Here is a 17,746-nt window from a genome sequence, read left to right as displayed (position 1 = left end):
TCGCCATAAGACCTATCTGTGTCGGTGCGACGTAAAGCAAGTTGGAGATCTATCATTATATTAACCCGTAAGTACTTACAGTGATCACCAGGCTTATCTTTCTCTTAAACCACAAATGGAATTTGTACTGATGTAGAATTCAACAAGGGAAATGTCCCTCAAATGATATACAGTAAGTTACGAGCAGCCTGTATAACACTGTATGTTTGTCCTCTTGCCCTCTGTGGAACGGAATGCTGAGCAGCGAAATGAAAACATGAACAAGCACTCCATGGAATGGAAATGAGAATACTTTGTTTGGAGCCTTGACCTCATGCGATGGGATCGTGTAAACAACGAAGATGTCCGTCGTCAACGGCGCTGCGTGTTCACACCGATTGTAGAGAAAATGACGCTGGCATGGCACAATGTTGGGAGGTTCACAGATATAGATGCCAGCACGGCACTTTAACTGAACTTATTTAGCGGGTGATACCCCTGTGGGTGGGGGTGGTAAAAACACCCGCGGTATCCCTTTCTTGACGCAAGAGGCCCAGAGGCTCTCAACTTGGGAGCGTGAGTTAGCCAGTCCGGGATTGCTTCCACTTACAGTAATTGTGCCAGGCTCCTCACTTTCATCTATCCTCTCCGACCTCCCTTGGTCAACTCTTGTTCATTTCCGATCACGAAGGTGTTAGGTTTGCAAGGCCTAGGGAGTCTATAATTTTCACGCCCTTCATGGCTCTTATATTTCTTTGGACGATACCTTCATTTTTCGAAGTGCGGACCCCTTCCAATTTTTTCTGTGATAAATATTAACAGATGTTGGTTGCCTAGTTGCACCTCCTCTTAAAACAATAATCACCACCACCACCCAGTGGGTGAAGGCATAGATCTACGGTATCTCTCACGTGTGGTGAAAACCGACTAAAATGAGTGTCCTCCAGCCTCTTTTCTTTCAACTCCTCTATCTGACCGCTCTTGGTCAACACTTGTTCTCTTCTGATCCCAAAAGTATTAAAATATGGAGACATTTTCAAAATTTGCAGAGAATTCTCTGTAATTTTACAATTTCTTTATTCACCTAGTCGAGTTTCCTTGTAAATATTATTATTGATATCGATAAAACTCGCGTGTACAAAACGCAACGATATTTCTTGGTGCGTGTCTTCAAGTTGCTGTCCCGAGTTATACTAATTTTACTGCACGCATTGAGTTCGGATTTCATAAAAAATAATGGCTCATGCACGTATCGCTCAGTATAGTGCCATCTGACCTTGAAATCTATTTGTGTAGATTCTTTGGACCCTTTTGAAGTCAATTCTTACATTTTTGCTAGCTCTTAAAGTTTTGAAATTATTGAAGGAAGTCTGGCGTACACATATTTTGGACTCAAAGGTTTTTACCGAGGGACCCAGTAGGGGTACTGGAACGCAATGATAGATGTACAGTATTCTACGTCAGAAAGACAGACAGGTAAATGTACTGATATGCAGGATTTTGGGAGAGAAGTACATATATATTTTCTGCTGGTTATTAGTAGGGCCCTGAATATATATGACGTCAAAATAATGCCCGATTTTGTAATTTCAAAAAATGAAGTTGAAAATTTGATATTTGTAGCTGAGATAGTATTTAATGATGAAAGACTTACGGCTTTGCTCAAAGTACAATTCAGTGTGAAAACGTCTGCTTCTTGTACGTAGAACGTCGTCATACAACGGACGTATACATACTGCTTGAAGCTGCAGTGCGGAGATGTTACTTCTTGTACATTACACATGCAGAATACGTCCTGAAGCAGCAGTAAAGTGATGTGTTCAGCTGCAGTGCAGAGTGTAGCTTCTTGCACATTACGCATGCAGAATACATCCGGAAGCAGCAGTAAAGTGATGTGTTCAGCTGCAGTGCAGAGTGTAGCTTCTTGCACATTACGCATGCAGAATACATCCTGAATCAGCAGTGAAGTGATGTGTACAGCTGCAGTGCAGAGATGTAACTTCAGAATTGCTTCTTAAACATTACGCTTGAAGAATACGTCCTGAAGCAGCAGTGAAGTGATGTGTTCACTTGCAGTGCAGAGATGTAACTTGTTGCAGATTACTCATGCAGAATATGTCCTGAAGCAGCAGTGAAGTGATATGCACAGTTGTAGTGCGGGGATGTAACTTCAGAATTGCTTCTTAAACATCACGCTTGAAGAATACGTCCTGAAGCAGCAGTGAAGTGATGTGTTCACTTGCAGTGCAGAGATGTAGCTTCTTGCACATTACGCATGCAGAATGCGTCCTGAAGGAGCAGTGTAGTGATGTGTACAGCTGCAATGTAGTGATGTAACTTCAGAATTGCTTCTTAAACATCACGCTTGAAGAATACGTCCTGAAGCAGCAGTGAAGTGATGTGTTCACTTGCAGTGCAGAGATGTAACTTCTTGCACATTACGCATGCATAATATGTTCTGAAGCAGCAGTGAAGTGATGTGTACAGCTGCAGTGCGGAGATGTAACTTCAGAATTGCTTCTTAAACATTACACTTGAAGAATACGTCCTGAAGCAGCAGTGAAGTGATGTGTTCACTTGCAGTGCAGAGATGTAGCTTCTTGCACATTACGCATGCAGAATGCGTCCTGAAGGACCAGTGTAGTGATGTGTACAGCTGCAATGTAGTGATGTAACTTCAGAATTGTTTCTTGCACATTACGCATGTAGAAAACGTACTGAAGCAGCAGTGAAGTGATGTGTACAGCTGCAGTGCGGAGATGTAACTTCAGAATTGTTTCTTGCACAATATGCATGCAGAATACATCTTGAAGCAGCAGTGAAGGAATGTGTACAACTGCAGTGCAGAGATTGAACTTCAGACTTGCTTCTTACGCATATTTACGCGTGCATGCTGCCTGAAGCATGGTACGGCGGGTGCTATAAGCCGAGGGGTAAACGGCACTACTACCTTCCTCACATACATCACACTCTACTTTAGGCTCCTCCCTCGGACAAACCATTAGCTAAACTTAGAAAAAAGAAACGAACTACTGACAATCATCCCTGCCTCCCGTAAGGCACCTTGTATAGGCCGTGCAACGTAACTTTGGTCCCTAAGGGAGAAAACCAAGCATCTCTCTCCCATTCCTGAAGCTAGTGATGTATAGTTTCCAACTGTTGGGTTGCATTCCGCGTCGCCAACTATTCAGCGAAGCGGCCCGATGCGACATCTTGCATTTATCTTTAAACTCTGCCGTGAGTGGCGCGATGAAAAGATTGCCATCTTTTGCATTGTCATATCTTAAATGTCACTACTGGTGCACTTCAGAGTGAATTTTATTAATATTTTCTTTAGGATTCCAAATCTGTTAGGATAAATTCAGGTATAGATAATTATGACATCCATCGTGGTATACAGACAAACATGCAAGCAGACGGACGAACAAATACATAGACCGACAACATTTCATTTCACTGAGACGTTCACTGATAGAATTCTTACATAAAGACAGAGGCCAACAACCTGACGGTTGTCTAGTAGTATGTTATGAAATTGAAGTTGTGTTATTTGCCATGGATTAGCATCTGTTAAACATTAAGGCATTAGAACTATTTACGATACACCCAACAACAATCTCTTGTGACAAACTTTTCCAGTAGTTAAACCCATTTACGTTTGGTTATTAAATGAGTTTACAGGTGAGTTACTGGGTGAAGGCGTGCCGGTAGTAGACCGAGAGTTCTGGCCCGCCCCACAACCTGGCGAAAGATAATAACAACGTTCGATTGAGACTCTAATTTATGGGGAAGCTTACACAATGGAAGTACTTGTTACGTATTTCTTCATTTGCGGTTGCAAGTATAATGAGCAGTAAACCATGAACTGGGCTAATCAAACTGTAATTGTGTTACAAGTTAGAGCAGACGTTGAACAAAGTTACATTGTAGTTCTTGTCAGCAGCTGATAACATCTCTATTAAAGGAGGTTTAAACTTGGAAAAGTACCTTCTGCACAGTGGAGAGGGCAACATGCATGAGGTAGCTTAATTTAACAGAAGTTTTGTGTGAATTTGATTCAGATTTAACTTTGCTGTATCGAACGAGTGAGGGTCAGAGGAGTAGTATGTAGTTCTGTCGGTGCAGTTTTTGCTGGTGGAAGTGTTCTATCAAAACGCAGGAAAGATTAATTATTCCTCCTTACGAGGGGAACTCGCCAAGTGTAAAAACCTGATTTCCAAGAAACTTCGCTCGCTGAAAGAGAAGTCGTAATAAGCGAACATATGTTACGGCTTATCCGACATGCTTTACGTGTCTACTACCGACGTGGTGGTGAAGTGGCTTTCGCCGCTGCTGGACACTTTTGCCCCCGTATTCAAATCCCGATAAATTGTTCTTTTTTCATTTACAACCTGTGACAATAAAGTTTGATGAATAGTCCTGTACTGTCAACATAGATGAACAATGCACGACAGTGACCTTACTGTCCTTCGAAATAGTCCCCTCCCATAACTATGCACTGCTGAGATCGGCGATACATGTCCTGGAAACTTTGCAAGAGGGCTTCCTTTTGGATGGTGTTCAAAAGGCTCGTCAAGTTTCGTTGGATGTCAGGAATATCGTCAAATGTCCTTTTAAAGCGAGTTTGAGTCGTAGAAATAGGAAGAAGTCAGTAGGATTGAGATCTGGCGAGTATGGGGGATGTTCAAGTTGCACCACCCCCTTTTTTGCCATGAACTGTTTGACGATATTGGCTGTGTGTGGGCGAGCGTTGTCATGGACAAAAAACCATGAACCTTGTTGTGAGTATCGGGGTCGTACCTTGCGAAGAGGCTTCGTGAAACGGGTCAAAATTTCAGTTAACCGTCCAGCATTCAACGTCATTCCCTCAGGTAGAATTCCTTGTGGATAATGGTTTGACAATCGAAAAAGGTGTTGAGCATCGTTTTGATTCGTGACTTTTCGCCTCTGAACTTTTTGCGACGAAGGGATCCTGGAGAACGGCATTCCATGCTTTGCCGTTTCGTTTCAGTGTCGTACCTGAGACACCAGATTTCATCCTCAGTGAACAATACAGTTCAAGAAATTTGGTGTCGCATCCGCCGTTTCGACAAAATCCTATGAAGCCTCTAAAGGTGCCTGCTTCTGATCGTCAGTCAAGTGATGTGGCACAAGACGAGATCACGTTTTCCTCTTCCCTAACTTCTGTTATGCGTGGTTTGTGGCAAACTTATTGCCAACACGTGAAATCTTCAGTAATGTTAACGGCCATTCTTTCCCGAGTGATATTCCCACCCAGAAAAATAACTGTGGCAAACCTGCCTCCGCGTGATGCTCGTGGTGTGTGAAATTTCTGTGCTTCGAATGTTTCTACGATCGGTATCATCCAAGAGAATGCACCGCATCTCCCTGAAGAGTGAATATAAAAATGAACTTACAAAACAGTCCGCCTCTGTGGTGTAGTTGTTACAGTGATTAGCTGCCATCCCCGGACGCCCAGGTTCGGTTCCCGGTTCTGGCACGAAATTTGAAAAGTGGTAGGAGGGCTGGAACGGGGTCCACTCAGCCTCGGGAGGTCAACTGAGCAGAGGGGGAGGGATTCTATTCCCTCCTCAGCCATCCTCAAAGTGGTTTTCCGCGGTTTCCCACTTCTCCTCCAGGCAAATGCAGGGATGGTACCTAACTTAAGGCTACGACCGCTTCCTTCCTTCCTTCCTTCTTCCTTGTCTAACCCTTCCAATTTTCCCATCCCCCATAAGGCCCCTGTTCAGCATAGCAGGTGAGGCCACCTGGGCGAGGTACTGGTTATCCTGCCCAGTTGTATCCCCTGACCCAAGGTCTCACGCTTGAGGCGCTAGAGGGGGGATCCCTCGCTGAGTCCGGGGGAAATACCAACTCTGGAGGGTAAACGGATTAAGAAAGAAAGTGAATAATAATAATGCTATTTGCTTTACGTCCCACTAACTACTTTTACGGTCTTCGGAGACGCCGAGGTGCCGGAATTTAGACCCGCGGGAGTTCTTTTACGGGCCAGTAAATCTACCGACACGAGGCTGTCGTATTTGAACACCTTCAAATACCACCGGACTGAACCAGGAGCGAACCTGCCATGTTGAGGTTAGAAGGCCAGCGCCTTAACTGTCTGAGCCACTCAGCCCGGCTAAGAAAGAAAGAAGGAAAGAATGAAAGAAAGACTTAAAAAGCATTGTAGTCCCTGAATGATAACACACATAACTTACATTTATACCACACGGCACTTAACGCCCTTGAAAGGCCTGCGCAGCGACCGCTGCTCAGCCTGAAGTCCTGCAGATTACGAGGGGTCCTGTGGTCAGCACGACGCATCCTCTCGGCCGTTATTCTGGACTTTCGAGATCGGGGCCACCATCTCACCGTCAGATAGCTCCTCAGTTCTAATAACGTAGGCTGAGTGGACTTCGAACCAGCCCTCAGGTCGAGAGAAAAATCCCTGACCTGGCCGGGAATCGAACCCGGTGCCTCCGGGCGAGAGGCAGGAACGCTACCCCTACACCACGGGGCCGGCATCTTACATTTATAGGCTATACAAAATAAATGCACAACACTTTTTGTGAAACACAGTTGTAGTTTTACAATCAACATAACGCCCTTGTATCCACTAGCTTGATGAGAAACATTCGTGTAGTAATCGTGAATGTACATAAGTAGATAAATGAAAAAAAGAAAAAGAAAAAATACCTATAATTAATTAGGATTTGAACACAGGGCGCAAATGTCCGAAGCAGCGGCTACCCGCCACCGGGTCGGTTGAACTTGTTACGCACTGAAACGGCACATAAACCACGTCGGAAACTTTAACCGTCATGTTCTTGGAAACGTGCGAGTTTTTACGGATAAGCCGAAACATGTGTTCACTTATTTCGACCTTTCTTTCAGTGAGCGAAGTTTCTGGGAAATCGAGTTGTTAGACTCGGCGGGTTCCCCTCCTAAGTCAAGTAAGGGCCGAAAAGCGAGTCACCTACGCTTTAAAATAGGGACCCGCCAGCCATGAGAGACAAAACTAACGGAAAACATCGGTCCTCCAGAATTGCTCGAGGTCGGTTTTGGTCTGGCGACTCAGCCCAGAAAACATCTTGTCGCGAAATCAGGCGGGGGCCCATTTAAGACATGGCAAACGTTCAAAAGACTTGAGAACTGGACTCTTAAATAAGCTTTTACATTTAGTGGAGCTGGCCGTGTACCGAGTGGAAGTTGAGGACTCACTCACTCATATTACTCTCTGAGTTCTTGAAATCCATTATTTTTTCCGAAATGTTCGGGAATTTTCTTAATTTTACTTCAAATAGTTGTCAATCCTAACTGCCTCATTCTACAAGAGCATTACCGGAAGTACTCAATTAAGGAGTCAGTCCGCCTCTGTGGTGTAGTATATAGCATGATTAGCGGCCATCCCCGGAGGCCTGGGTTCGATTCCCGACTCACCACGAAACTTGAAAAGTGGTACGAGGGCTAGAACGGGGTCCACTCAGCCTCGGAAGATCAACTGATGTAGAGAAGTGGGTTCGATTCCCACCTCAGCCATCCTGGAAGTGGTTTTCCGTGGTCTCTCACTTCTCCTCCAAGCAAATTCTGGGACTGTACCTAACTTCAGGCCACGGTCGCTACCTTTCCTCTTCCTTTCTATCCCTTCCAATCTTCCCATCCCCCCCTAAGGTTCCTGTTCAGCATAGCTGGTGAAGCTGCCTGGTCGAGGAACTGGTCCTTTTCCCAGCTGTATCCCCACGACCCAAGGTCTCACGCTCCAGAACACTGCCCTTGAGGCGGTATTTGTATTTGGTAAAATTAATTTTATTATAACTCAGCAAAAATTTGCAAAATTTGCATGATTCAAAATACATTCATTATCACTCACGACACTCGGACTCAAGTCGCAGTATAATTTGGGCAACCCTTATATGTATTTATGATCAAAGAGACAAGTATAATTTAAAAAGAAAAATGGAAAGTTTTTCTAACCCATTAATGCGTACCTGAAAGCTAATAGCCAGACTTCCAGTAATAAAATGAAAGGTGTTTTTTTAATTATTTTTTTTCTGTACTGATCTCGCAGTGATGAAACTTACCAGTCACTACCGACCTGGGAAGACAGAGAAGTGGAAATAATACAGCTTCAGAACCCTAGAAAAAGAGAAGTAGATTAAGGAATGTGACCGAAGGAAAAAGAAGAAAAGAGGGAGCGAAGAAAGAGAATAAAGAGTTGAGTGCACATTACGTTTATTGGGTTTTGAATGGGCTCGAATTTTAATGTTACCTTTAGCAAAGATCGGTCACCCTTGTATTTAAATTGGAGTGTTGGTTTTATTTACGATGGGTAGACATATCCAGTGGGCCAGAGCCGAAACCATAGACCATAGAGTGTAGACTTTGAGACTGCCGCCTGTTGTGATATACGATCATCTCCTGTTGTTAATGTAGGGTAATTGAAATTTATGGGGTCATACCATGTTCATTATTTATGATGCAACCCACTATGGCCGGCCTTGCTTGATGGAGACAGCCAGTCGTAGGCTTGAGGAGCCTGTAAACATTTTCTGAATGCGGATTAATTCTTTGCGCTCTATAATGATGTCTAGCTAAAGAAGTGGTGGCGCTCGCCCCGTCAGTCTCCTCCTTGTTTCAGGATTTCGAATGTCAGACAATAAATGACTCGTATTATGATTTTTATTTTATACAGGATGTTGGGAAATTACCGTATAATAATAATAATAATAATAATGATAATAATAATAATAATAATAATTGTTCCGGGGTTTTATCGTGGATCGCAGAGGTGAAAGAAGGTGCCGGGATGAATGGGTCTAACTACAATGTCAAGAATTGAATTTAAAACGTAAACTGAAGGTTATATTTTTGAAAAACAACAAACTTAACAAATTTTCACTTAGTGAGATAACAGTGACATTTCAGGTACAAAATAGAAAAATCCAAGATTTCAGAACTGTAACACTCTTGCGCTTCAAGCCCCTAGTTTTACAATTTTTGAGCTCTCAGCTCAAATTTACAAACGAGCACAAATTTGTTCAAAGGGCAGACATCCCCTAATTCACGGAGCACTTGCTCCCAAAATGCAACATCTAGCCTTCAAGAGGCATACAGTAATCTTACTTTGAAAAAGAGCTAACAGGCTCTCAGTTTTCCAAGCCTATTCAAGGCAACATCAACTTACAATTTCTGGATTATACAGGGGTATTTAATAACCAACCTACTGGGCCTTCATGACACAAGAATAATGGCTAATTAAATGGCCCGAACACAAAATGAATGGAGGCGAATACTTGCATTCCTAGATATGAACACTTAAAACCTAAAGGGCACCAGGCCGATGACACAGGGGCTATTCCCAAACTATGGAGGTGACTCGTATAAGAATAAATTAAGACCTTACGGAAAGGGAGAAAACCAGTTACAAAACGAAGTCACCTCAAACCAATATGAAGGGGAGCTCGAGAGGGTACATCACTCTCTATCCCCGATTTACAGTTAAAGATTTTATGAAATTTTTACATTAGCCGGCAGAAAGTTACATTTTTAGAAAAGTAGGTTACATAGTTAATCAGTCGGACCTTTCCCCCGGGTTAAACTGCGGCGTTAGCTACCACAAGAAGGATGTTATATGGTCATTACCTTGTCGCTGAACAGCTGCCTGATGAAAGAGGCGCCGCCCGCCTCCTGCTTGACACACACACTTAGTTAGATGACGATCAAATGGCCAAGAGACGTGAAAAGCAGCAGTTTATAAACCCTCGGTGAAAGTTCGTGATCATTCATGAAAGATCTAGACACACCCACAGAATTTTATTGGTTGAGTTCAAAAGTGACACTCAAGAATCGGAGAAGAAGTCTGTGATAGGTGGAAAATTAATTACAGAAATTTGGGATTGGCTGGATTCAAAACTGGCGGAAAGAAAAGATAAATTTTGCCAACCCAAAAATAAACGAAAATCAATTAGTAAAAAAAGTATGAATACAAAACTTCTTTAAATCAAAAGTTCTTTCACTTCGCACCAGGGTGCATGATCATAGTTTTTTTTGGTAGTGTTATCTATGTGAGAATGTCCAAAATTCTTGATGAATGTCAAACAAAACAAGTAGAAATCCACACAGGTTAGGAAACTGCACAATAACAAAATTACATCATATTTTAGTGATGACATCTTCTGAGTAAAGTTCTAATTTGGTGTAGTTCCAGTTTCATGGTTTTCCCAATAGGGGAGTTCATTTGGGCGCTAGATTTAAATGCGCGGCGTTGGGGTGTATCTACCGGTACAATAATAATAATAATAATAATAATAATAATAATAATAATAATAATAATAATAATAATAATATGTACCGGGAGGTACACCTCAACGCCGAGCATTCAAAATCAGCGCCTAAATGAACTCCTCTATTGGTCAAACAGTGAAACTGAGATTCTACACCACGACCCCGTATTATTGCCAATTCCTGGGCAGTATGTCGAAGGGACACTCAGACCCAAGCAAGTGGCTGCGCTGTTGGCAGCCCTGAAAATAGTTTTCCGAGGTTTACAATTTTCACACCAGGAAAATGTTGGGTTTGTACCTTAATTAAGGCCACAGTCGCTTTCTACCCACTCCTATCCCTTTCCTATCCCATTGCCTCCATACGACCTCTCTGTGTCGGAGCGACGTAAAGAAGATTGTAAATTTGTTGAACACTTAGAGGAAATTTTCAACTAGATATCTGGATACCTTTGATCAGATAATGTATATTCAGAATTCCTGGAGTCTACGCAAAATATCAACTCAGCGATAAATATTCCTGGACCCCTTTCCTCCGAAACAAATTTATCAATATCTGCCTTGTGAATGATATTCCTTATTAGTTTCAATACTATTCATTTCCTGAAACTTCTAAGAAAAAAAAGCAAAGAAATGAATAAATGTACATAAAAATGTCAAGTCAAGAAAGAATGACGGAGGCAACATTATATTCATTGCAAATACCAAAATTAAATTTTATTTTCATTTATGTGTCTTGTTAATAACTGCCTAAGGAATCCTAGCCGTTCTATTTATAAATACACTGACTGACAGAGCAAATGCAACATCAAGAAGGAGTGGTCAGTACTTTATGCCAATTGCAGGGTAGACTGACGTCACTGAGGTATGCTCATGATGTGAAATGCGCCGCTGTGCTGCGCACGTAGTGAACGATAAATGGGACACGGCGTTGGCGAATGGCCCACTTCGTACCGTGATTTCTCAGCCGACAGTCATTGTAGAACGTGTTGTCGTGTGCCACAGGACACGTGTATAGCTAAGAATGCCAGGCCGCCGTCAACGGAGGCATTTCCAGCAGACAGACGACTTTACGAGGGGTATTGTGATCGGGCTGAGAAGGGCAGGTTGGTCGCTTCGTCAAATCGCAGCCGATACCCATAGGGCTGTGTCCACGGTGCAGCGCCTGTGGCGAAGATGGTTGGCGCAGGGACATGTGGCACGTGCGAGGGGTCCAGGCGCAGCCCGAGTGACGTCAGCACGCGAGGATCGGCGCATCCGCCGCCAAGCGGTGGCAGCCCCGCACGCCACGTCAACCGCCATTCTTCAGCATGTGCAAGACACCCTGGCTGTTCCAATATCGACCAGAACAATTTCCCGTCGATTAGTTGAAGGAGGCCTGCACTCCCGACGTCCGCTCAGAAGACTACTGTACCATTGACTCCACAGCATAGACGTGCACGCCTGGCATGGTGCCGGGCTAGAGCGACTTGGATGAGGGAATGGCGGAACGTCGTGTTCTCCGATGAGTCACGCTTCTGTTCTGTCAGTGATAGTCACCGCAGACGAGTGTGGCGTCGGCGTGGAGAAAGGTCAAATCCGGCAGTAACTGTGGAGCGCCCTACCGCTAGACAACGCGGCATCATGGTTTGGGGCGCTATTGCGTATGATTCCACGTCACCTCTAGTGCGTATTCAAGGCATGTTAAATGCCCACCGCTACGTGCAGCATGTGCTGCGGCCGGTGGCACTCCCGTACCTTCAGGGGCTGCCCAATGCTCTGTTTCAGCAGGATAATGCCCGCCCACACACTGCTCGCATCTCCCAACAGGCTCTACGAGGTGTACAGATGCTTCCGTGGCCAGCGTACTCTCCGGATCTCTCACCAATCGAACACGTGTGGGATCTCATTGGACGCCGTTTGCAAACTCTGCCCCAGCCTCGTACGGACGACGGACGACCAACTGTGGCAAATGGTTGACAGAGAATGGAGAACCATCCCTCAGGACACCATCCGCACTCTTATTGACTCTGTACCTCGACGTGTTTCTGCGTGCATCGCCGCTCGCGGTGGTCCTACATCCTACTGAGTCGATGCCGTGCGCATTGTGTAACCTGCATATCGGTTTGAAATAAACATCAATTATTCTTCCGTGCCGACTCTGTTTTTTTCCCCAACTTTCATCCCTTTCGAACCACTCCTCCTTGGTGTTGCATTTGCTCTGTCAGTCAGAGTATTTAGAGGTGTTCTGAATCTCTGCCCATCTGTGGTCAGAGTTTCTTACATTCTTCGTCTCATAAAATTGTAATGGGGTCACAGTTAGAAAACAAGTCGCATCTTTCAACATCCTCTGCCTTTCTTTCGATGCGATGTGCCACATGCAGTATCCGGGTTAATGCGCAGGGTGAGATCTGCATGTTACTGTAGCATTTCGTGGTATTTTTTCTTATACATCTTTACAATGTTATGTATAACGTTATTTGCTTTACGTCCCACTAAATACATTTTTACGAAGACGTCGAGGTGGCAAGAATGTTTGTCGCACGGGAGTTCTTTTACGTGTCAGTATATCTACGGGCACGAGGCTGATGTATTTGAGCACCTTCTAATACCACCGGACTGAACCAGGATCCAACCTGCCAAATTAGGCTCAGAAGGCCAGCGCTCAATCGTCCGAGCTACTCACCCCGGCTTATACATCTTTCCTTCAACTTTCGCAATATTTCCAACTTTACTACCGGAAAAAAACATTCTCAAACCTCTATAGACACTTCATCAAGATTGTCAGTTGACAGAGCACACTTCTGGGAGACCCTCTGGCCTTTATATCGGCTTGAGACTTTTTTTTTTTTTTTTGCACCGAAGCGCTCAAATTACAGTAATCAGTGAAAAGCTCGTTAGACCGATAAGCAGATATCCAATGTCGACACTGTGTAGTTCATTGGAATCTTTTATCTTTTTAATACGGTTAGTAATACCACGGAGACGTGATAGCAGAGGAACTGGTGGTTAGTTTCTCAACTAGACGACTTCGATTCGAATACCGCCTAATGCGTATGTTACATTTGAAATGCAAAGTAACGTTCATGTCGTTCGACGCCTGAGGTCCCGTGGTGGTAATCACGGTATCAACAGTTCCGTAAAAAGTCGATACAAACTCCCCTTCAGAGTAGTATCTGAAAGTTCCGTTTAAGTTTTGTGACAGATCTTTCCCCTCCCCTCCCCCTTTTTCTTCTTCTTCTTCTTCTTCTTCATTTCTAATAGCATTACACGTATTTGTGGAACAGATTTAAATCTATAATTTATGCTGGTGTTTATCGGTCTAGAAAGCCAAGGATAACGACCGAGAGGTTTCGACAACACCTCGCAATCTGCAGGTTTTCGGGCTGAGCAGCTTTCGCTTGGATTGCCATGTCCCATCTGGGACGTTGCACCAGGGATTTTTTTCTAATGTACATAAAATCACCTTTTGTAGTTTTACTAGGCTGTCGTGGTCGTGATTGCTAGGCTATTAGTTGCTCTTTGTATTACTGTGGTGGGCAAGAATTTACTACATTCCCCAAATAGTTATGGTACATTCCTCGGCAAATTGATGAATTGACAAATCAATCTTCAACAAATGTGCTTTTCCTTCGGATTCATCTTGTCATTGTTTAATAGGTACAATGTTTTTTAATTGTCTATATTAACACATGAGTACATGTTTCGAGAACATAAATTTCACTTCTTCAATAGTGTAATTTCTGTTTGTTTAAAATCATCTAAAAACTACCAGAAATTGGACACGCTTTATCAATCAACAATGTAAACAAAGTAAGGGCACATTATTCCTCCTTTAAACACTTCATGGACAAGAACTTGGAAGTGCATCAAGAAACAAGTGATGTGGCAGTTGTAAAACCGAACCCGAATGCATCATATAAAGCCAAAACCAAACCCCTTGGCACTACAGCCCTTGAAGGGCCTTGGCCTACCAAGCGACCGCTGCTCAGCCCGAAGGCCTGCAGATTACCAGGTGTCGTGTGGTCAGCACGACGAATCCTCTCGGCCGTCATTCTTGGTTTTCGAGACCGGGGCCGCTAACTCACTGTCAGATAGCTCCTCAATTCTAATCACGTAGGCTGAGTGGACCTCGAACCAGCGCTCAGGTCCAGGTAAAAATCCCTGACCTGGCCGAGAATCGAATCCGAGGCCTCCGGGTAAGAGGCAGGCACGCTACCCCTAAACCACGGGGTCGGCTGAATGCATCATATGCACACGCCAATTCTGATGAACAGTGCGCTAATTCACATGTGATTTTTAGATTTGCAATTTTAAGTGGAAGATTTTAGACACACTATGGATATTAAATCATAGTTAGAATCCCAAGGTCATAGCTTTTAGATAATTGTAAGTAGATGGAAATTATATTATTTAAAGAGTTTCAGAAATGCTAAGTGATTTTAAATTATTAGCTGAAGAAAACCGTTTATGTTCTTGAAACATGTGCTCATGTGTTAATTTATACAATAAATATTGTACTTGTAAGTATTGACAAGCCGGATCCAAAGGAAAAGCATATTTGTTGATAACTGTCAATACGAACCAACAGTGACCAATATGGTCAAAATTATAGGTTCGAACAAATCTTCTTCATTCTTCTCAAGTGATACATCCACTCTTGAAGCCGAAGAAACCACGTAATCACTTGAACTATTACCAACAAACTGCACTGTTTCCAAAAGTTTGCCTCAGCGATTTCTTGATGCACACTGTATGCTTGATAACAGAACAGGGGTCAGTACCGATGTTGATAAAGAGACAAGCAGTAAGTTAGTGAATGTCTAATGAATGTCAGTAGCGATGAAAGTTTGGACAAGGAACCAGGAATCAGGAACGAAAATCAGAAAGAAATGGTGGGGGGAGGGGGGAGAAGTAACATAGGGCATAATTACTAGTGTTTACTTCAGGCAATAACGGACAGGGAAAGGGGTATAAAATTCCCCTGTAAGTTAATTACTCCCTCCCCCAGAAAAATGTACATTTTAAATCTTTTTCTTTGAATTTTGTTATAACTAGAATGATAAACATTAGAAAGTTATTCCGTTCAGCTGAGAAGTTTATGAGAGTCTGTTCCTTTCTTAAGAAACGCCAGACCGCGCACGATTTGTCCTGATTGATTGTTTTAATAGTGAAACCTTTCTCTGCTGACTGAACGAATTTGTCAGCTTGTACACTCCTGAAGTGAATATGTCCTATCGGAAATACACGCTCCTCAAGAAGTACAGAAGTAGGGTAAGCTCGAGCTACTTAGAGCAATGAGCAAGTAGGTTACATTTTTGCCCGGGTTTGAAATAGACTTGCCAGAGTGAAGGTCTGGATTGCCACTGCTTTATTGCTCAAGGTCTGGCAGAGGTTTGCTGATGTTTATATGAAAATATGCACAGTAAAAATCATTCATTTCAGTAATAAATGTTCTATATTTTCCTCGTTATTTAATAATGAAAGATTCCCCCCTCCCCCCGGGAAATTTTAGTTGGGGGGGGGGAATCTTTGAGATAAAATCGTCGGCGGCGGGGGGGAATCCCTCCCTTCCCCCCGCGATTTCGCACCTTGCAAGGAGCATATTAAGTTAACTACGTTACGAGTTATATAAATCGTATTGTTTACATTGATTCAAGGTGGTACGGGGCATCTCATCTCAAAACTCACGAATTCCAGGAAGAGGATTAGTAAAACTCACGAGCAGGGCCAGTTCTTCTTTGAATGGATAAATGTCCACTCTATTAGTGATGGGATAATGGAATACAACTAATAATCGAATAACTTCCATCTGATTATTTAAATAATCAAATTGATAATCAATTCAAATAATCGAATGAGTTTCAAGTATCATTCACTTATATTGCGCAGAATAATTGGATGCGTCATGAATAATTTGTTCGGTTTAAGTGTGTCGGGTAGATAATCAATTGAAATAACCGAATGGATGAACTCTTACGAAAAATAGAAATACACCTATTTTCCAAATGAATCTCCAAGTGTTGAAAATAAATGAGTGAATTAATTGTCGTGATCTTTGATATCTCCAAATAAAATTCCGTATTCAAGTAAATGCCACCTTCTGGTCGCATAATGAAACTAAACCACAGTACTACCAACTGACAGTTTCTGTTAACTAGCAGCAGGCAATGTACCTACTTTCATTTTATGTCGTCCGGCTGCATGTCTAAATGGTTAGCATGCTGCCTTTTGGTCCAAGGAAACCAGGGGGTCCCGGGTTCGATTTCCGGTCTGGTCGGAGATTTTAACTTTCATTAGTTAATTCCTATGACTCGGGGACTGGGTGTTAGTGCCGTCTTCAGAATTAGACTTAATCTTAGGTGGGGCCTCATCCTCATAGACGTGCAGGTCGCCTGTACGGTGTGAACTCTAAAGACCTGCACCAGACCTCTCCGGAGAACACACGTCATTATTATAAATTTATGTCAAAGGAAAAAATGCATTATATTAGCTTTAAGACAACAGCAAAATATGTTAATAATAATATAATATAATAATAATAATAATAATAATAATAATAATAATAATAATAATAATAATAATTGTACCGGGAGGTACACCTCAAAGCCGCGCATTCAAAATTAGCGCCTATATGAACTCCTCTATCGAACTAAAGTGGAAACTACTACAACAGGAACTTAGAACTTTAATCAGAAGATGTCTCCACTGAAATATTAAATAATTTTGTTATTGTGCAGTTTCCTAAACTGACTGAATTTCTCCTTGTTTTGTTTTGATATACATCAAGAAGTTTGGACATTTTCCTTAAGATGACACTACTAAAAACTATGATCATGCACTCTGGTTCAAGGTGGAAGAACTTCTAATTTAAAGTTGTTTTGTATTTCTAGCTTTTTGTAACTGATCTATGTTCATTTATTTTTGGGTTTGCAAGACTTCCTATTTCTTTCCGCCAGTTTTGAATTTGGCCAATGAAAAATTTCTGTAATTAATTTTCAACCTATCACAGGCTTCTTGTTCGATTTTGAGTGTTACTTTTGAACTTACCCAATAAAATTAAGAGGGTGTGTCCTGATTAATCTTGAATGATCTCGAACCTTCCCTGAGGGTTTATAAACTGCGGCTTTTCACGTTTCTTAGCCAATTGATCGTCGTCATTCTGAGTGTGTGTGTTTAAGCAGGAGGCGGGCGGCCTCTTTCGTCGACAGCTAGAACTTCTGCAAGGTAATGGCCACATAACTTTATTCTTTCTTGCTACCTCAGCGAATTATTCCAAGGGGAAGGTCCGAATCTTTAACCATCTTTAACCTACGTTTCTAAAATGTAACTTTCTTCTCGCTAATGTAAACATTTCATAAAATCTTTAACTGTAAATCGGGGATAGAGAGTGATGTACCCTCTCGAGCTCCCCTTCATCTTGGCTTGAGGTGACTATGTTTTGTAACTGTTTTTTCCTTCTGTAATGTGTTAAAGTAATTTCTATGCCAGTTACCTTAGTAGTTTGG

This window comes from Anabrus simplex, chromosome 4 (assembly GCF_040414725.1).
Source record: "Anabrus simplex isolate iqAnaSimp1 chromosome 4, ASM4041472v1, whole genome shotgun sequence".
In the NCBI taxonomy this organism is placed as follows: Eukaryota; Metazoa; Arthropoda; class Insecta; order Orthoptera; family Tettigoniidae; genus Anabrus; species Anabrus simplex.
This window is presented reverse-complemented; position numbering follows the sequence as displayed.